The sequence below is a fragment of the Rattus norvegicus genome, chromosome 17 (assembly GCF_036323735.1).
Source record: "Rattus norvegicus strain BN/NHsdMcwi chromosome 17, GRCr8, whole genome shotgun sequence".
Lineage (NCBI taxonomy): Eukaryota > Metazoa > Chordata > Mammalia > Rodentia > Muridae > Rattus > Rattus norvegicus.
In genome coordinates, this window is record NC_086035.1 from 17,528,796 (window position 1) to 17,550,018 (window position 21,223).

The 21,223-nt window shown below is 46.1% G+C and overlaps 1 long non-coding RNA gene across 1 annotated transcript; it reads left to right on the top strand.

Annotated features, from left to right (window-relative positions):
- The first annotated feature begins 708 nt into the window (after positions 1 to 708).
- Positions 709 to 15,975, top strand: LOC120097909 (uncharacterized). The gene is made up of 3 exons (XR_005495797.2): positions 709 to 990; positions 13,281 to 13,453; positions 15,641 to 15,975. It is a non-coding gene; the product is annotated as an uncharacterized LOC120097909 (long non-coding RNA).
- The last annotated feature ends 5,248 nt before the right edge of the window (positions 15,976 to 21,223 follow it).

Below are 21,223 nucleotides of genomic sequence, written 5' to 3' on the forward strand. Positions count from 1 at the left end.
TAAAGCTTCTTGTGTTCGGCATAAACCGGAGACTTTGTGAAAAAGAAAAAGAAAATCTCACATTATACACACACACGTGTGTGTGTGTGTGTGTGTGTGTGTGTGTGTGTGTGTGTGTGTAGTATGAGATTTTCGTGTGTGTGTGTGCGCGCGCGCGCCCACGCATGTGCACACTATGAGAAAATGCCTTTGTGTTTTTCTGTATGTTTTTTTAAGCCAAAGAGGTCATCTAGCTAATAAATTTCATGGTCCTCCTCTCTGCTGCAAAAATACTTCCTCAGAGGTTATCAACTTGTAGTTTTTAAATGCGAGTTTATTTTCCAGCCCAGCTCTCACTGACCTCCTTCCACACTTTTGAATTCTCCCGAGACCCCCTAGAGTAAATAGTCCTAAGCGCCTTCCAGGCAGCCCCCTACAGCCATGGCCAGAGGTCATGGAGCCTCTGCTGTGACCAAAGGACATAGGGACAGACCTGATGGCTGGGGCTGGTATCTTCTCTGAAGCTGAGGCTGGAAGGCTTGGCCCCTTCTTGGGGACAGCTGTTTCAAACTTAGCAGGCAGCTGGCAGCAGCCCCCTTGTTTGAAGCCAGGGCAAAGAACAATGATTCCCGCATCCTCCGCAGCCGTCACCAGAGCCATCTCGCATCTCCTTCCGGCCCACACTACGGCTGTCACAGTGATTATGAAGGCAGCAGTTGTGCGGTAATTAGGATCCTCCTGGGCCAGCCAATCTCAATAGAGCAAGATGCCAGCTGCTCCGGCGCCAGAAACATCTCTGTGGCACCCGGTCCTCCTCAGTACTCTTCCTCTCTCCAAAGTCCCCTGTCCGGCTCTGGCATTGCTCAAGTCAGGTTAGACCAAGGAAGTGACTTCCCCTCTGCTCCAGATCCAAGGTCGGTTGCTTTTCCAGCTTACGGGGAGCCATCCCGGCTCAAGTCTAGGTGGAAAGTGAAGGGTAGCCAGTTACCCTCAGCACCCCTGTCATAGGAGGTAGGTCCTATGGATTATGTCAGCAAACTGGGCGTTAATTCCCTATTTATCAGCGTTAATGATATAATAGAGCAAGTTTGAGTAAAAGGAGAGAGGGGGGGTGTGGGAGGCAGACCTGAGTCCTGAGTGGCCCGGAAGGACTAGCTTACTCAGGTTGTGGCTTCCTCCTCATTTCCCTTGGGAGACTGAAGCAATGTCAGTGATCCCTCCTGTCCAATAGGCACTGTAAATGTTAAATTTCTCCAACAGTCATAATTCTAGGCTCTTTCTGACACCAGAAACTGTCAGCTCAAGATCCAGACAAGATGACCGACCCACTTGGTTTCTTAATAAGAGAAGGACAGCCAACTGTGGGAAGAAACTCTCTGAGGGGCCCAGAACTCTCTCTTTCTGTTCCCATTTTTCTACCCTTCCTCGTTCCTTAAAGAAGTATAAGCAGGAGATACTAAAAAGGCTCCTCAGCCAGCTTCCTGGTGTGGTTAAGAGAGCTAACCTAGAGTGGGACAAGATGGCCCCCTCCCGGGCTCTAGTTCCAGGAACCAGGAGAGAAGCACACTGCTCCGGTCTCCCTAAGGGGAAGCAGGAGGAAGCCATGACCCAAGTAAGCTAGTCCTGCCGTGCTACTCAGGTCTGACCCCGATATCCATCTCTCTCCTCTTACTCAAACTTGCTCCATTATAACATGTCAATATTTCAAGCTAGAACTTATAAAATAGTCCTTTCACTACTTTCCAAATCCTGGTCTGCCATCCATATATAAACCCCCAAGGTTCCCTTGCTGCTAATAGAGACATTAAAGACCCAAATGTTCTAATGTTTCAACATTAGAACAAATTAAAAAAAAAAAAGGTATTGTTTTAAGCCCCATTCCTCTCCCTGTGACTCAAAATAAGGACATTGTAAGAAAGTGTTTCTGAACCCTGCTTTTCCTGGCTTCCTGGGGCAATTCCACCCAGTTCCGGGACTTACCCCTCCAGGAAGAAAGAGGCACTTTAGATAGAACTGAAGCTCAGTGGAGGGTGGAGTCAGAGCCTTCTGATGGCCGCCCAGCTTCCCCCCCCCCCCCGAAGCGCCTAAGGCATCACTTTAATCCCGGGTAGATACAGCCAAGGAGTCTCTGTACCAAAAACAAGCCACAAAGAAACAGTTTGATTGTGGTGAACTGGAGAAATGGCCATTTTAATTGCTGTCTGCCTTCAGGCTGTGTCACTCTTCCCTAACTATGGAAAGTAAGTACCAGCTGCCCCTTGCCAAAGAGTCCCCAGGATCCAAAGACCAGAACACACTGGGTCACAGGACACCTCGAATCCCCCTGTCCCTCAGGACAAACTGACATAGGCAGAGGTGAATGTTGGAGCATTGTCAAGGCCAGAGAAAAGAACTACGGCTGGTGACCACCTCACCATAACCAGTCTTTCAAAGTGGAGTCGCACTTAAGAACTGTCTAAACAACCAGGTGGGTGATGAACTAGCCAGACTTACGTAGGACAAAGGAAACCTGCCTCAGCCTCTGGTAACGGAACACACAGGTCTTTGAAGAGGGAAGAGATGGCATATCAGGAGATACAAAAGGCGACACTGGAAGAAGATCGGCCTGGTAGCTTCATTTGCTATGGAAGAATCGTCCATTTCAAGCCTGGAAAACCAAGAGCATCCTGAAATAGCAAAAATATGGGATGAAGACTCTGAGAGGTAGATCAATGGTGGAGTCATTCCCCAGCATACTAAAGGCCTTGCCTCCCATCCTCCACACTGTGAAAGTAACGAACTGATGAGACTAACAGTGAACCTTGTTCTAGCCATCCCTGACTGGAAGATGGTATCAACTCCTATGTAGATGGGACTATCCTCGCCGTGACATAACATTCAGTCTCTGGTTGGTGAGCTATAAACCAATAGCTGCCCCACCCAGCTTCTGTTCCTGGAAGCCCTTCATGGTAAGCATCTCTGTTTTCATAATCAAACAGATGGACCTTTACTGCTACTACCAATACCGCCATCAGTACCACGTCTCCCGATGACATATTTTGCCCAGGTATCTTGTTGCCTAGGAAGAGGCTAATCAAAACACTGATCCCTGAAGTTCCAGCCTTATCCAGTCTTGTCAAGTGTCCCACCCTTGCTCAATAGATCCTAATTGGAACTGGCCCTTTTCGAGGTCACTCCAAACTGACATGGTTGGTAGCATCTCAGACCTTCATGATCCCATGAATGCGTTCAAGACACAATGACGCAATTCCCATCTCCTCCCTCCCTTGTCCTTTTGTCCCCCACATCCCAGCTTGCTTCAGCTACCGTATGATCATTTTCATGTACACACATGAGCCCAAAGCTTTCAACGTCTTGCCAGAAATCACTGTGACTCCCTCTTTCAAAGGCAGTGTTGATAATCCCGTTAGATTCACAAAGAGCTTAGTGGGAACCAGCACTGGCGGAATTAAATGTGTAGTCTCACCAAACGGAGCCGCAAATCTGTTACTAAGATAATGATGGTTGTGGTAGGTGTTGATACGTTCACATTATTCTAGCTTGATTTCCGTTGCAGTGAAGGAGAAATGACCGTGAACAACTCGGAAAGAATAGGGTTCATTTTATCCTCCGATGTATAGTCACCACGAAGAGAAGTCAGGCCGGGAACTCGAAGCCAGGATCTAGAGGCAGAAATTGAAGTAGTACCACAAAGGAGTGCTTCCTACTGGCTTGCCCAGCCTGCTTTGTCACGGCACCCAGGACCATCTGGCCCAGTGATGGTTACTGCTCCCAGTCAGCTGGGTCCTCACTGCACCATGGTCTTGCTACAGACAATCTGAGGGAAGCATTTTCTCAACTGAGTTTCTTCTTCCCAGACAACTGCCAGCTGGTGTTCCGCTGACAAAAACCTAACCAGGACACACATTCTTCATGTTAAAGAAGAAGTATATTAAATCCAGCACCTTTAGTGTGATCCTTATGTCCTCCCCATCCACAGTTCTCCCTGTGGTTCATTCAAAAGCAAGATATAAGCCTTCTTTCCAAGGGAGTCCTGCCCCCTGTTAGAATTCTCGTCTGTGTGAGAGCCTTCTTTTGTGTATGTCTTGCTCATTTTCTGACTTAGAAATCCCTTCCAGAGTCACGGTACTTAATTTGGCTTTAGAATTTGGGAGAACGAGCTATTTTTAAGATCAGCAATCTCTCTTGTTCCCATTTGCATCGTGGAACAGAATGGACTCAGGCCAAGAGACCTGAGTCTTGTTCTCAACACCTTGACATCAGATTTCCCTTCCCTTAGAGCAAGAATGGTTTTAGGGGCTCTGGAGAGAGCTCAGTGATTCAAATGCTTGACACTCAGGCCACCCATCTAAGACACTTAACCAATGAGCTCCAGGTTCAGTGAGTGAAAATGTCTATACATGGATGGGTGGGTGGATGGATGGATGATGGATGGGTGGGTGGGGGTGGGTGGATGGATGGATGGATGGATGATGGGTGGGTGGGTGGGTGGATGGATGGATGATGGATGGGTGGGTGGGTGGGTGGATGGATGGATGATGGATGGGTGGGTGGGTGGGTGGATGGGTGGGTGGTGGGTGGGTGGATGGATGGATAGATAGATAGATAGATAGGTAGATAGATGAATGATAAATAAGTTGGACTATGCTCATACAAACATCCCTAATTAAACCCAGTGGTGCACACAAGCAGGAACACACACACACACACACACACACACACACAAGATTCAAAGGTAGGAGGGGGACTTGTTGGAAGGTTTCAGTTGGGGAAGGAGGAGGAGAGAGGGGAGTAAGGGGTGAAATAAGTAAAGTTTGTCAGAAGCATTATGAAACTGCCAAATAGCAAAAACTAAATAAATATGAAGTATTATCGTCCACAAAAAGCCGCTGTCTAACCCAGTGTCTTTTGGTAAAGCCATTCCCTTAGGAACCACCCCCCTTTCCCTGTACATATATTGGGGAGGTGCTTACAATGAGAAAGAACGGGGTAATGCTTATTTTAGAGTATTTCGTTGACCCACCACTATTCTGATTTCTGTTATGCTCACACATACATACAGGAGCCTAAACTGGAGATAATCAAGGCTGACACCGGTGGACATGCTTATGTGGAAGGAAGGAATCCCAGGAGGCCTCAGGAGGCTCAGCCTTAGTAGCCTGCAATTCAACAAAAAGAGCCACAGGCAACCAAGGAATGCTGGGAGCTGAGAAATAGGCTCCCCGGGGAAGAGCATGCCAACTGGTTAATCATTAGCAACGGTCAGCTCAGAAAACCGACCCACAAGTAGTAGCACTACTGAGTAGGTTGCATTTTCTTATTTAGGAATATATACATATATGTATACATATAAGACAATATGTTGAGGAAACATGGTTAGACACTTTGAGCATCAAAACTGTGTCCCATTCTTCATGGGCGCCACCCCCCCCCCGCCCCCATGAAAAGAAAGCCATTCGTCCGCCACTCTTGTCAATCACGGACTCTCAGCAGCGTTTCTGCCGGGAACAGGAACTGTGTAACTCAAGGTCAGGTCCCTTACCTGGAAAAAGTTAACGCTCTGTCAAGGCAACACAGAAAAAGTATTTGGGAAGACCTTTTCAGAATCCTGGACTAGTCCAACTCTATCCCGTAAAAATCATTACAAAGATTTAATGGTTAAACACAAAACAGGGAGCTGTGAGGGGAGAAGCCAAGCGCCCACGCGAGGCAAGGCAAATTGGAAGAATGACTATTTATCCCACACACGCTGAATTTAGTCATTCAGCGAAATGTGCACTCTACTTACAGAAGTTTGTTACATGAGGAAATAATGCGCATGTCCTAACCCTACGGAGCAAGAAAGGTGGAGTTCATTCTCTACATTCCCACTGTCTCCAAAAGCTATCAAAGGTCCATCCTGATGGGAGACCTGGGAGCCAGATTGGACCCTTGAAGGCGACTCCTGGCTGATTCCACGTAGTCGCGCTCCCTCTAGTGGTGAAAGTCGAGATGGCAGCCCTCTAGTTGAACCATCATCTCCCTGGGAAAAGGCACTGGTGTTTTGCCCAACCTCTGAAGTTCTGCCTGTGTGTTTCAGAAGCTCAATGGTAAATTTTAGAACAAGATGTCTGACAAGAGCTCCCTCTTAATTAGGACATCTCGCTTGTTTGCAACGATTGTGGCACTTACAAAAGACCATATGTCTCTGAGATGGTCCTTGGCAGGACGTCTCCAGTGTTTACCAAATCTATTTTGTATGCCGTGCTAATAATAGTGCCACGGGTCCCCAGGCGGAGTGAGGGGGACTGAGGGCTTCTTGTTTCTGTTGGTACTCGGGATTCTGCCCCCGGAATATGAAAGGCCTCTTAGTTCTCGAGCGAGGACTCAAACGGGGCTCAAAGTTTCCCAAAAGCTGTTATTTTGGGAAACATTTATCTCAAGGGCTAAACTGTAATCTTTTGACAAATCAACATTGAGCAATGCTCTTCGCTTCGCCATCTTCCAGACTCTAAACGACTGCTCTTAATGGAAATTCACAAGTTAACACCGAAGCCATTTAACAAGCACATCTGTAGCTCTGTCCCTGGAACCATACTCTGAAATTTCTTAACTTAAGAAATAAGAAAGTCAAGCTGGGTAGAGTGGAAGATTTTTCTAAGCACAGTGCTTGGGGATGAGGGGGTCTGAGGCAAAGGGTCACGAGTTTGAGGGCAATCTGGGTTACAGTGAGAGTCCCAGCTGCCCTGGGTGACATAACAAGACCGTAAGAAAGGTGAACTCTAATTTAGAGAGCAAGAGTGATTCCCACGACTAGCAGTAACCAGCCCAGGACCACCAAACTGGGTTTGCACAGCACACAGTGCATCTTGGTAGTGCTGTGTGCTTGAAATCAAAGTGAATGGGCGTGCCTACACTATCACCCACACGGCCAATAGAAACACTAAGCAGTCGTTTTTGTTTTGCTTGCTGTCATGGCAACGAAACGCATGTGCAGGTCATCTTTTCATTCCCCGGGGGCAAGTTTTGTTGTCCTGGAGACACAGCACTGTCAGTCACGTGAGCGCAAAGTTTCATGACCTTTTATAAAAATTTACAAATTACTGACTATAGGCATTATCCAAGAGTAAACATCCTGAAAGTCAGACAAGTCAGATGTGTTTTATGTGCAAAGCACTTATTGGACAGCAAATATCTCTTCTTTTAAAAAATGTATGTGTGGGGCTGGGGATTTAGCTCAGTGGTAGAGCGCTTACCTAGGAAGCGCAAGGCCCTGGGTTCGGTCCCCAGCTCCGAAAAAAAGAACCAAAAAAAAAAAATGTGTGTGTGTGTGTGTGTGTGTGTGTGTGTGTGTGTGTGTGTGTGTGGATGACACATGTGTATACCCACAACTGGAGTTATCAAGTGATAAGGAACCTCCAGTCATACTAAACTCAGGTTGTCTTGACCACCAAGTGCTCTTAGCAGCTGGGCATTTGCCCAGACTAAAGCCCTTTCCTTTGGTTATGATGGTTAAAACTTTGAGTTTTTCTTGTCTTGGTAATAACTCAGTGGTTGTGAGGGATACGCTCCTTCGTGGTGACCTGATTAGAGACTGGAAAGACTATTGGCCTTCTTCTCCCCACTTGGGAACTAATGACCATGGAGCAACAATTTATAAAGGACTTAGAAGCAGGGCCTGGAGAGACGGCTCAGCGGTTAAGAGCACTGACTGCTCTTCCAGAGGTCCTGAGTTCAAATCCCAGCAACCACATGGTGGCTCACAACCATCTGTAATGGGATCTGATGCCCTCTTCTGGTGTGTCTGAAGACAGTTACTGTGTACTCATACACATAAGTAAATAATTCTTTAAAGAAAGAAAGAACTTAGAAGAAGTGGCCCCCAGTGGCATGAAATGACCACTGATAACTAGCCTGAGGACGGGGGAGGGGGGTGTTCAATGAGTAAAAAGCTTGCCTCAAGACAGGGGCCCCACAGGAAGACCAACAGTCAACTAACCTGGACCCCTGGGGGCTCCAAGAAACTGAATCACCAACCAAAGAGCATACACGGGCTGACCTAGGCCCCCTGCACGTATGTAGCAGATGAGCAGCTTGGTCTTCATGCGGGTCCCCCAAACACTGGAGCAGGGGCTGTCCCTGAGCCTGTTGCCTACCTGCCTGCCTGTGAATCCCATACTCCTAAATGGACAGCCTTGTCTGACCTCAGTGGGAGAAGATGTGCCTAGTCTCGCAGCACCTTGATGTGCAGGGTGGGGTGGGGTGGGGTGGGGTGGGGTGGGGTGGGGTGGGGGTGGAAAGTGGGGGATACAGGAGAGTGGGAGCTGACAGCCAGAGGGGAAATTTTCCTTCTAAGGGGAATGGAGGAAAGACTTCTGTGATAGGGTACTGGGAGGAGAGGAAGGGCTGATATTGGATTGTAACATGAATAAATAAATAAATTTGACTTAAATAAAAAGAGCTTGCCTCAAGTCTGATGACGTGAGTTCGGATCCCCAAAACCACATAAGAAGCTGGATAGAGCCGTGAATGCATTTGCAGCCACAGGTGCACCCCAACCAGAAAGTGAGCCTGAAGACAGGAGAATCAGCAGGCTCTGGGGGCCAGCTTCCCTATACAGCAGGGAGCTAAGAGCAAGAGATACTGTCTCAGTGTGGAAAGGGCCACACCCGAAGTTGTCCTCTCACTCCCTCATGCTCACCACACTTGCAACACACAACCGCACATGCGCACGAGTGTACACACACACACACACACACACACACACCACACACCATAAACAAATAGTTTTAATTTTCTAGGAAAAAATATATCTACAGTCTAACACAGTAAAGCAGTATTCCAAATAGTCATTTATTTATTCAACACAGTAAGTTCACAATACAGCTAATGGCTGGATGTCTCTATTGACCAAGGGGTGCAACTTTCCTTTAATCAGAGAAACTCCAGAATTCTAAAACACATCCAGATTAGTCGTGATACAATTCCTTTAAGATGCCCCCACATCCTACTTCTTCGTTGATTTCTTTCCCGCAGCCATTTTGCCATTCAACCATGTTTCTAGCCTCAGTATCTGCCCTGGTTTCCGCCTTGGTATCCTTGAGAAGAGAGTTTATGTTTGAATTCCTGAATTCCCTCATTATAAATAACTTCATTGTGTGCAGTGGGTGGCTTTTCCGAACAGAGTTTGTCTCTTTATATCTAAATTTACTTCTGAAGCTTAATTCATCAATAGAAAGGCTCTGCACCATAAAGAGGCTTTATTTTCCAAAAAGGAAAGCAGAATTCTGCTTGGGAGTTGTAGAAAGCACAATTAAATTTAACTCTGAGGCTGTTGAACTGTTTCCTTCGGCTATAAAAGCACTGGGGAATGAATGAGCAGAGAGTAAAAAAAAAAAAATAGTCGGGGAAAGTTCTGTCATGAGTACAAAGAGACAAATCACCACGCGTGCGGATAAGGGGCGGGGCCAAAAGCTTACTCCTAAGGGGCGGGGCCATAAACCAGCTCCTAGGGGCGGGGCCATAACTCCAGAAAGTCAGAACTAGAGCCCGATTTAGGGAAATGATATTGCTGGTGGGTTTTAGAGAACCGACACACCCATCTCCAGGACATGAAATGCTTCACATAAAATAAGTGGTCACACACACACTCTGAGCTTATATTTTAATCAGCTCGCCAAATCACTCATTGTGCTTCCCCGACCCTGGAAGTACAGGTTCACGCCTGCAAAACATGCTTACCATTCTTCACACTACTGAACTTCGCGGTCTTCGGGTCCTGCCTTAGGAAAGGGAAACGCTTTTACATTATGGTTGGCAGTGTCTACATAATTTTGAAATCCAGATTAAAAACTCAAGGGAGGGGCTACTCCAACCGACAGATTATTTCTCCACAATGTATGTTCATGTCTTCAATCGATGAATCTTTCCGAGTGCTTCTAAAACACTTTTTAGTAGAAGGCATTGGTGAGGAGTCAAAGTCCCTCCTCTTACAGTGCTAAGCACCCACATCTAATAAATCATTCCAGGTATACTCCAGGGCTATATGCTGCAGTGCAGAGGTGGCCACAGCTAAGTCCTGGGACAGCTATGACAGTGGAAGAGGTGGGACTCCAGCTATAAGAATCAGGAGGGATCGCTGGAAAGATTACTCAGTTGGTAAAGTGCTTGCCACACAAGATAAAGGACCTGAGTTTGATTTCCAAAAAGCCACATTACAAAGCCGACATTGGAGAGATAGAGACAGGAGGTCCCGAAGCCACTTACCAGCCAACAAGCTCCAGTTTCAGCGAGATCCTGACTCAAAAGACAAGGTAGAAAGCAATTGAGGAAGACACTCAACATCAGCCTCCAACTTCCATACACACGTGTACACATGCACACACGCACCTTCATACATGTGCACATGGACACAAAAAGAATCCAAAAGGCTCTGATGGGGACAGTGAAACACTGCACGATTGTTTTTCTGTACTTTTGACAGTGTTATGCATCTGTATTAAGTATGCATTTGTGCATGTATGTAAGTGTGCCTGCATACATGTACACATGCTTAGACACTTAAATATACAAATCTGAAAGAAGAATTTTGAGGAAGAACTAACCATGAAAGCAAAGGCTATAGGGAAAAGCAAGAACCAGGCAGAAAAAAAAAGAGGAGAAAAAAAAAAAGAACCAGGTAGAAAAATCTTGCTTAATGGGGAATGAATGCTAGGAGGCAAGAGAGGAAAAAAACTCATTTAGAGTCAGACTACATTGTTCAACCTACTTTAATCCAAGTCTAGGAGGAAACCACTTTGGGTCAGAAGCTACTAGTAGAATATGGGCTAAGGAACCTTCTCAAACAATGGGAAAGAAAGCTCTGGGCATGTCATAAAATGTGCCTCGGAGCCCATTTGGTGTCTCTTGAGACAGCAGCTACTGGCGTATCCTGAACTCTAAGGAGGTAGGTTAAGTGTAGGTACTGGAAACGGGGTCTTTCCCTCCATGCCCAAGTGACTAAGACTTTGTTTGTGGTTGAGGTACAAGATGGAGACTTGGATTATCCTATCTAGTCTTCTGTAATTACAGTGCTGTTAGGGAAGGACATAGATTATGATTTTGAGCCCAGTGGTTGGCAAGATTGTGACAACGTCCTGCACTAATCAAGTAGACTGAGACAATATTTGAATAAAATTATATCTCTTCTGTTTATTTTTCATTTGGTTGCCCGAGACTTAAAATAGAGAAGCAACTAAAAAAACACAAAGAAAGAAGTAACCTTCTTGTGGTGTGTGAATGCAATCAAATTGTCAGAAGTTAGGGAGATTCTTGATTAATAGCTCAATTCTGACACCCTTCTTTCTAAATAAGTAAATAACACTATAAATTCTCAGAGCTCAAGGGATTTTAAAAAAAATAACATAAAGAACAGCCTGACCAATTACTTAGACAAGACCCTGACACTGATCTTGTCATTTAAGTAATCCCATCCACGGCCACTATTTATCTAAAGTTTGTATTGAGTTCATTTTACTCTGTTGCATTCTGGAATGTTCTGTCACGAAACTAGAGAAATTTATACCTACAATTCTCAGCTACCTTCCTTTTTATTCCTAGCCTTAACATTCATAAAATGCATTTGTAGGGTTCCTGACACCCATTCATAAAATACAGAACTCCAGCGTTCTTGCTTGGTATTCAATGCTCTACACTATACTATACTACTATACTACTGTATACTATACTATACAGACAGCGTTCCTGTTTGGTATTCATTGTTCTTCCACCATCCTCACATCTCAGAATTCTGCATGTATTTCTGCTGATACAGTTGATCATTTCCCTTAAAGGGGGTTAGAGAAGATGACAGTCATCTCATGCTTTATTGGGAGGAGCATCTAATTTGGCTAGCCATGGGAGGAAGCCAAGTGAGACCAGGAAGCTCTTATATGAACACACGAGAGAGCCGTCCAGATAGACAGAAATACATCAATTCTAAGCATCAAATTCGACCCCACCTGGCCTCAAGCAAGTAATTAATTCATGAAAGAATCAATTAAAGCTCTCTTCTTATCGTGACTCTATATTCAAGAAGTCAGCACATGACCCAGAGCCGGCCTACATCATGTGCCATTAAGATAGGCTACGAACATGTTCTGGTCCAGCAGGATGCAAAATAAAGACTTATTTTATGGCCTTTATGTCATTGGTCGGTGAAGAAAGCCACATCAAAATTTCGGGGTAAACCGTGTCTCTCTGCACGGTAAACTCTTGGTCCTCTGTCTTTCTGCCCCATGACATCATTGCTAACACTCAACGATTCGTGATCGTTAGTAAATGCATACTCAGTGCGCTGCGGAGAATGTTCTGGTAGTCTAGTTCTCACAGGTTCTGCTGAGCCAAAAGAATAAAGAAAAGCAAAATCCTTGAACAATCCCAGCCCGAATGCCGAGAGTCTGAGTCAGGTGCAACCTGGATTTGAGAGGGCACAGTCTTTACCTTTACAAGGAGCTCAACTTAATTGGAGACCAGAATTCAGTGTCACACTTGAAATACCAGGGAAGAGACGTAAACAACAAGGGGTACCAGGCTCTGAGGTGGTGTGCCAAGGCCCCAAATGCTGAGAGAAAAAAATTTGTGCACAGCAGGAGGCAAACACTCCAGATGGGCAGGAGTGAGCTCATGCCACTCTGTCTTCCACCACCTGCTCCCCACTTCAACAAGGAAAACAAAACAAACTCTTTGGGGAAATTATGTCTCACCATGTGATAAGGTTCAAGATTCTCCTGCCCCCCACCCCACCTCCGCAGGAGCACCGGAGCCAGGCTGACGGGGGAGTGAAGAGTCAGGAGAACCTAGCAAGAGTCCAAACTGCATGAGTGAAGTTCTGCAGGGTATGGTCCGCCTTCCCATGGGAACCCGAGGATTGTCTGACAAAGGGGAAGACAGGCCAGGCAAATGAGCAAGTCCGATATCCTGCGAGCTGAAGCCACCATGTGCTGTGGTCTCAATGTGTCCCCCACAAAGTTCACAGATCAGACTAAGCCACAACGCTTCGTGCTATTTGGAGATTAGACTAAGCCATGGCAGGTGGAGGTGGGAGAGAATTAAGACTGGGTTCAATGGGGCTGTAGTGCAAAGTTCCTTGATGACACTAGTGGCCTTGTAAGAAGAGGAAGAAAGGCCTAGGCTGCCATCTTGGACTGCCCCTCATACCCCTTTCGCTAGATTATGATATTAGAAAGTGACCCGCAACAGATGCTAGCCACCATGTTCTTGGGCTCCCCGTACTCTAGAAACTCTATTCTTCATAAACTATCTACCCTCTGGCTTCCGTTTAGGGTGACATGGCTGCGGACTAAGACAGCGTCGATGCACTGGGGGCTGCAGCAAATTTTCAAAACAACGCAAAGCTGCAAGTTGCGGAAATGACCCAAAAATACAAATCATAAAATGTCAGAATGAAGCTCGGAGATCCCAGTGCAAACTTTCCAACTAAATAAAGCAAAAATGAGTAAGAGAAGTGTGTGTGTGTGTGTGTGTGTGTGTGTGTGAGAGAGAGAGAGAGAGAGAGAGAGAGAGAGAGAGAGAGAGAGAGAGAGACCCACCCTCCACAAAGAACATAGACAAAGAAAATAGTAGAAACTTGGAGTGGGAATTCTCCAAGGCAACAGTGAGATCTGTGGTCAGGTCTAGCACTGGAACCTTGTGGCACACTTAGAGAAACGCAGAAGAGGGGGTAGTGCTCAGTTTAGAACCTAAGACAGCAACACTATGCCACCAAGGGATAGAAAAGGGAGGACAGTTAGTGCGTTGTGGGGTGACCTATGCTCCAGTGGGTGTTCCTACACCCATGCACATAGAGGCATCGCTAGGCGGACTTAAGGGAGAGGGGAGGGAGGGAGAGAGGGAGGGAGAATATGAAAATGGAAAGAAAAGATAGTGTGAGGATAGAGGCGGAAGAAATGGGAGTCGATCAAAACATATTATATAGTAAATGAAATTCTCAAATGATTAAAATAAATTGTTAAAGCTATGTATAATGGCCCTCCAATTCAAATGCTACTGCTCAGACAAAACCAGGTTGTTGAAAGGGGGAGCGCTCTTGAAAGCCCTTAGCCGTACCTAGCATTGTACCAGATCATTGAAGAGCAGGGGTCTCTGGTGGTTGTAAAAAGAAGTTTAAAAACTTACAGGAGCCTGTGACATATTCTCAGCCCAGTAATAACTTCAAGGATGCCAGTTAGTATATGATGATTCTCATTCTCTCTCTCTCTCTCTCTCTCTCTCTCTCTCTCTCTCTCTCTCCCTCCCTCCCTCCCTCCCTCCCTCCCTCCTTCCCCCCTCCCTTGTGTGTGTGTGTGTGTCTTAAACTTGCACTCCCCTTATCCGTCTTCTCTACCTGATTCAGTCATCTCTCTGTCTCTCTGCATGTGTGCATCCATAACTCTCTCTTACACTTGTTTTCTCTCTCCATTTCTCTCTCCATCTTTCTTCCTCTCTGTCTCTGTCCCTCTGTCTCCTTCTCTCTCTGCAGGTGATTGTTCCTAGCTCTCTCACACTTGCTTTCTCTGTCTCTGTCTCTCTGTCTCTTGTCTCTCTGTGTCTCCCTTCATCTCTGTCTCTCTGTGTCTCCCTTTGTCTCTGTCTCTCTGTGTCTCCCTTTGTCTCTGTCTCTGTGTCTGTGTCTGTCTGTCTCTGTCTCTCTGTCTCTCTGTCTCTCTCTGTCTCTGTCTCTCTCTGTCTCTCTCTCTCTCTCTCTCTCTCACACACACACACACACACACACACACACACACACACACATACACACAGATCCTCAATTTGCTCCCTCCATTGAGTAAATGTGTTCCTCTTACACATCCCCTTTTATACGGCAGTGTTTTTGGATAACATTATATTCTAATTACCTAATAACGTCCCTGAAAAGCTAACTGATGATCTCCACAACAAGCAGTCAGTTTGGGGAGTAGGGAACATGGGACAGATAGATTTTGATGAGATGAAAAAAGGAGAGAGAAATTGGACAGAATTATGATAGTATTGCACACAGCTTCCGCCCCTGCTGTTCTCAGCCCTGTTCAGCTGAAATCAGAGGGCTGAGAGCCCCAGTCACCCACCCACTCACACACTCCCATTCAGTCAATTAGGTGGGATACTGGCCCAGAGGAGCAATCACTAATACCAGTGAGCCTGCTGGAAAGTTTCTATCCAAACGAGGACTGATCCAGGACTGCAAAGTGTCGGTGCTGCTGCCTTTCTGACACACTATTCTTACTGGTTCTGGCCCTGACCAAGAGTGATGTTATAGAAACCCTCACAGGAACAAAGGGCCTTTTCTGTCAGGATGACTCAAAGCTTCCCATACCAGGCCCTGCTCCCCCTACCTCGCACCAGGGAGTCTTAGTAGATCCTACTCTCTCTTTGCAATTTTCCAAGCTACACAGCATCTTCTCAACTGCACATGCCCAGTTATGTATTGGGTGCCTTTTTCTTTGCTTCAGCACCACCTCACCAGGATCAGGGAGGAACAGAACCTACCTACTCACCCATTGACCTGCTCTCCGGCTCACAGAGCATGCGGTTAGACTTTTACTATGAGTCCATCTTGTTCCTGGTGCATATGGCTTTGGGGCAATGTCGGTTGTGCTTGGTTCATTCTTGGGGAGTTTGTCTTCTAACTCTTTCTTCATTTCCACAGAGTCCACCTGGAGAAGAATGTGCCCTGTTCATCCGGCGTTGGCAATACCAAACACGTCCTTGCCGACTTGGAAATAATCTCTTTCCTCCCAAGAAGAAGGAGTTGTGTTTCTCTGGTCATTAATCACACTTTTCCCAGTTCTAAAGCTTCAAACCTCTTGCTCAGCATACTACACTGCTAAGTGTGACAGGAAAAAATCAAAACAGAAGAATGGAAATACATGAACTGGAATTCACACCAGGATCCTATCACCTCATCCTTCGTAAAACATCAGAGGGAAAGGAGGGTGAGATCCTGGGAGACCTGTGTGTTTAAAGAAAGGGCTGGATAACTGACAAGGACTCACTGCTGTACTGATGGCAGATGTCTTGGGGGCAAATGGACACAGGGACACAATCCCCAGATAGCCTACAAGCTTGTCTCAGCTTGAAATGAGTGTGTGTCTTCACCTATGTAAGCCCACGTGTCCTTACTGGGGGAGGGGGAGTAATGTGTGCAAGGAGATCACAATTGAGCACATGCATGCAAAGACCAGAGGAGGACATCAAGTGTCTTCCACTGCAGCCATTACCTTTTGGAGTGGAGGGTCTGAGGCTTGCCCTGTCAACTAGGCTGGCTGGCCAGTGAACTTCCAGCATCCTTCAGTCTCTCCCTGCCAATGCTGGGGCATTTGAACCCAAGTCCTCTTGCTTATGTACCAAGCGCTAACCACTTGTCCACCACCTCCCCCAGACATATTTACCCATGCTTGAAATGAAAGCCAAGGCAACATATTCAAAATATTTCTTTCACCATAAAAAGTCTGCCATTCCGTTCATGTTTAGAGGTAGGAAACCATATATTATCTATTATACAGAGCCTTTAAAGCCATTCTAGGGTGGAAAAGGCACATTTAGTACAGAAAGGTGACAAGTTGCCTTATTTTATTTATTTATAATTTAAATGTATTACAATGTGCCCGTTTACATGCCCTGGAAGACTCAAGAGTGGTCTTCACATATCTAGATGGTTCTCATATGACTCTCCCCCTCCTCAAGAGAAATTGTCCTGAATAACCCCATAGGGTATAAGTGAGCCCAGTAAGAATGACAGAAATATAGGGTTTTTTTTTTTATTGTGTCTGTGTTCGTCTGTGTCAGGATGTGGGTATGTGCATGTGACTACAGGTGCCTACAAAGGCCAAAAGGACACTGGATCCCCTGGAACCACAGCTGCCAGTACTAGGTGCCAGGAACCAAACTCAAGCCTTCCGTGGAAGCAGTGTTCACTCTTAATCACTGAGCCATTTCTCTAGACCCTGGGGTATAGGTTTAGAAGAAATGTTTTCTTCATCTTGGGGGAACAACCAAAGTCTGAAATCAACTGGCCACTGAACTAAGAGAGTTCCTCAGTCCCATGTTTATTGGAAATATTTACATAGGGCAAGGGATACAGAATTCAACGAGATGGCTTCAGGGGTGTGTGTGTGTGTGTGTGTGTGTGTTGTGTGTGTGTGTGTATGTACGTATGTGTATGTATGTATGTATGTATGTATGTATGTATGTATGTATGTATGTATGTGCTGTAAGCCACAAGATAGCTATGGGGGTTCAGACTACATCTATCAGTCACGGGAACCTATCACTTCATAAATATACTGTTGTAACAAACACACTGCTTTCTCCCAAAGAGATCCCTGAAACCAAGAGTGTTTGACTATATATTTTATTGACAACCACTCTTGCATTGATGATCTTGGATTAAGGACCCTTCCCAATACTGCTCCAAACTGTCTGCCTTCGCCAACACCCTGTCCAACACAGCAGCTTTTCAGAGCTCAGATCAAAGCCTCCTGTGTGCAAAGTGCCCATTGTTCATTAGTGACATGTGACTTGCACCTGCTCCACTGAGGTGTCCCGCTTTCACTGTGTCCCTCTCTGCCTCTGCAAGCTGTGGCAAGATCACAGGGCCAGTCACTTTAGTGACGAAGGAAGCCGCACTCTGCCAGTCACAAGCTGGACCAGCTGTGCTGGTCCTGTGTGAACCAGGTGCCTCCTGATTCCCCAGGAATCCGCTGCCAAGCCTTGGCAGAGAACGGGCAAGCAGCTGCTCCTCGGGCTTCGGTCTTGTCTATTTCTCTCCTCCACAGCCTGAGAATCCAAATGCAATCCCCTGGCAAGCCGGGTACAAAACAGAGGAAAGAAACTTTGAAAGAAGACGCGGGGGCTGCGGCTACAGAAAGCCAACTGAGCTCATGAAAAGCAGGAGACAGTCAGTGTGGCAAGTAAGATCCCTTTAAACCTAAGCTTTCCCTGTCATGAAGGCTACCATCCTCTCCACAGGAGAGACTTACCAAACAGGGAATGGTGTATTAATCACATATCGGTGTGATTGGTACTAGTCACACGGACTTCAAGCCCATGCCAACCAAGATCCAAATAAAACCATCCTGACAATAACAACAGCCTCAGCTGAGATGATCAGGCAGTGCCATTTGCAACGCAAGAGGTTCAGCTCCATGACTTCTCATGGTTTAATTTGATTAACAGCCCTGGGGATAGGAGGAGTGTTTGTTCTCACGGGCTTTTCTGGTTTTGGGCTTTCTCCACGTGACAGCCCAAGAAACACTGGTTAGGCTACAACGAAATGGCATTTACTTCCTGCGCTGTGCACTGTGTTGCCTTTTTTTTTTTCCCTAGAAAATATCTCACTACCACTAAGCCATTCGTCAAACGGTCTCACGCTCTCACTCCACTGGAACGCTGCGGTCCATGTGGGCGGACCAGGAGTGGGCGACCAATTAGCCAAGGATCTGACTTCCACCCACCCACAAAGGCTCTGCTTTGCACATGGACCTCAGGCTGCAGTGAATGTTACTTCCCAAGCACTAAGTCTCAAGTCAGGAGGAAGGGGGGAGGGGAGATTATAAATGGGGCAGTTGTGTAGGAAGTGACTCATCCTCTCGCTGATTCTATTCCCTTGTATGTTTGCAGTCCCTTGGACAGCTGGGTTGGCCATGTGGACCCAGAGATATTTTTTGTTCCCAAAACAGCAAGATGGGGTGGGGAGTGGGGCTGAGGCGGGGGGACAGACGAGACAGTGGATGGATGTGTGAGGATGTGAAATCACGACTGCAGTATGGCGATTTGGCTCCTCTGACAAGCCAGCCATCGCTACGTTAGTCACCAGCCCTCCGAGGAAGAGACCCGCTTGGGTCGATTCCCCAGTGAGGCGAGATGAAAGTGGTTTTCGCGGCTCGGATCTTGGAAATGTGTCTCACGGTAAGGAATGGTAAGGGGGAAGGTCGTTAGCTGAAGAGTGAGGGAGATGAGGCTGTTCAAAACCAAAACCAAATAGTCAAGACTGGGCTCAAGCTGAGTGCTTCCCTACCATACCCTCCTCGGGGCACTGCACAAGCAACGTGTGGTGATACATATACATGTCATCGTAGTTCTAAGGAAGAGGCAGGAGGATCGGGAATCCAAGGTCCTCCTTAGTCACATAATGAGTTGAGGCCACCCTGAGATGCACCAGTCAAATACTTTGCCTTCCAGATGTCCACAATTCAAAGAAACAGACGCCAGAGAAGTAAACAACAGTGAGGTAGCAGAGGGTGGAGTAATTTAGAATCACTAAGGATGGAACCATGGGGAACCAAAGGCAGCACGTCCTCTCCAACAGTAGCTACTTCCTCTTCCTGGTCCCTGAACCGTACACACTCTCCTCTGCCTGCCACAAAATCAGAGTCTCCAAATTTAAGCCATTCCACCCTCCACAAAGGGTTCACCAGAGCACAGCACTCAGGTTGCGTTCCACCTGTTATCTCTTTAAACTTGTATTAGAACAAAGCATGTGTTTTAGCTTTGTTCATGGCCATTTGTGCTGTGACAAATGAAGTAGATGAGACAGAGGCCCTGGGCCCACAAAGCCTAAACTACTGGCAACAAGGACTTTTGTAAAATGAAATTGACTCCTCTCCAAATTATATCAGGGTAGAGCAATGGAGAGTCTCTAACTAAAATGAGGAAACATTCTCTCGTCATTTGACCCAGCTCCTGTTAAAAAGTCTATGTATTGGTATCCCCAACAAGGCCTGTCCAGACTCCCTCCTGTCCCATTCAAGACCAGTCTTCTCCGGCCTTTGATGGTCTCACCCATCTCTCATCCCAGCTACCTCAGTGTCAAAGTGCCTGTAACTCCTTTAATCCCCGTGCTGTTTATGCTCACTCTGACTAGGGCGATTTCAATTCTCATTTGCCCAAATAAATAAAAGTAGCTTTTCCATATTCTTCTCAGCTCTTCCCTGCCTCATATAACCTGCCACTTATTGCAACTTGTTAATCAGAGTGAGAGAAACTCACTGAGGATGGAGAGCAGGAAGCATCCGTTGTTTTAGAAAATACAGGAGAAATTTACAGTCAACGAGACCTTGATGGGGGAGAAAGAAAACCAGGAACAAATAACCAGAGATGGGTTTCCCTTAAACTTTAAAAACTGGACAGAAGGAGGAGGAGGAAGAGGAGAAGGAGAAGGAGGAGAAGGAGAAGGGAAGAGAAGAAGAAGAAGAAGAAGAAGAAGAAGAAGAAGAAGAAGAAGAAGAAGAAGAAGAAGAAGAAGAAGAAGAAGAAGAAACACACACCACACACACACACACACACACACACACACACACACACACACACACACACACCAGAAGGATTTCAGCCCAAATAGAGGTGACTAAATCAAGTTCGAACTAAACTAACATTTTTTTTCTTGGTGATACTATCTAAACCTTACAATAATAGCATTGTAATAAAAAAAAATCAAAGGACAATGAATCCAAGATGAAGGGGAGGGCACGCTGTGTTCTTGGGGAATGTAGAGGGGCTCTGGAGTGCTAAGAGATACAGAGAAACACAGACATTAATAGGACATAAATAAAAGACCCCACTTCAAGAGAACAAGAAGATACAGCAAGACACCTCTGTTCTCTGGCTGACTTTGTTAAATGACATTAATTTTTTTTAAAGAAAAATAAGGAAGCTGTCTGTCCTTAGCATCTCCTCAGGACTTTTCCATAATCACGGCCTGGAAGAATGTATCCAGAACCTTTACCAAGTCAAAATGGATGCTCCATTGCAGTCACAGAAAACTGCAGATGATGGTCCCCTTGCCCCTCCCCGAGGAGCATCTGACATCTGGCAGCTAAAGAAAGAAGAGTCATTCCTACCATGGAGCAGGATGGATGTCATCAAAGTATAGCTAAACTATATGAAATTTTCAAATAATAAATTATATATATATAGGAAACTATCAAAGAACAATGTTTTAAATATTTTAAGAGTGGTCCTCTCTACTCTGGCATCTGCTCAAAGTTGGATCCAAGGGCAGAGAAGAATAGGGAGAAAAGAGGTTGACCAGGAAATCACACTCTGTCTGAACAGTGCCCTCTCAGGGGACTTAGCTGCCATTCACCATGATCTTGAGAGCTTGCACATCTTCCTTCTAGTGTTCGTGGACAAGGCTGCCCTCACTTCCTGTGAGCACATTTTGCTGTAGTGTTTTGGTTGCTCTGGGATGGAGCAGAGCACAGTAGCAAACTGAAATGTTAGACACTAAGAA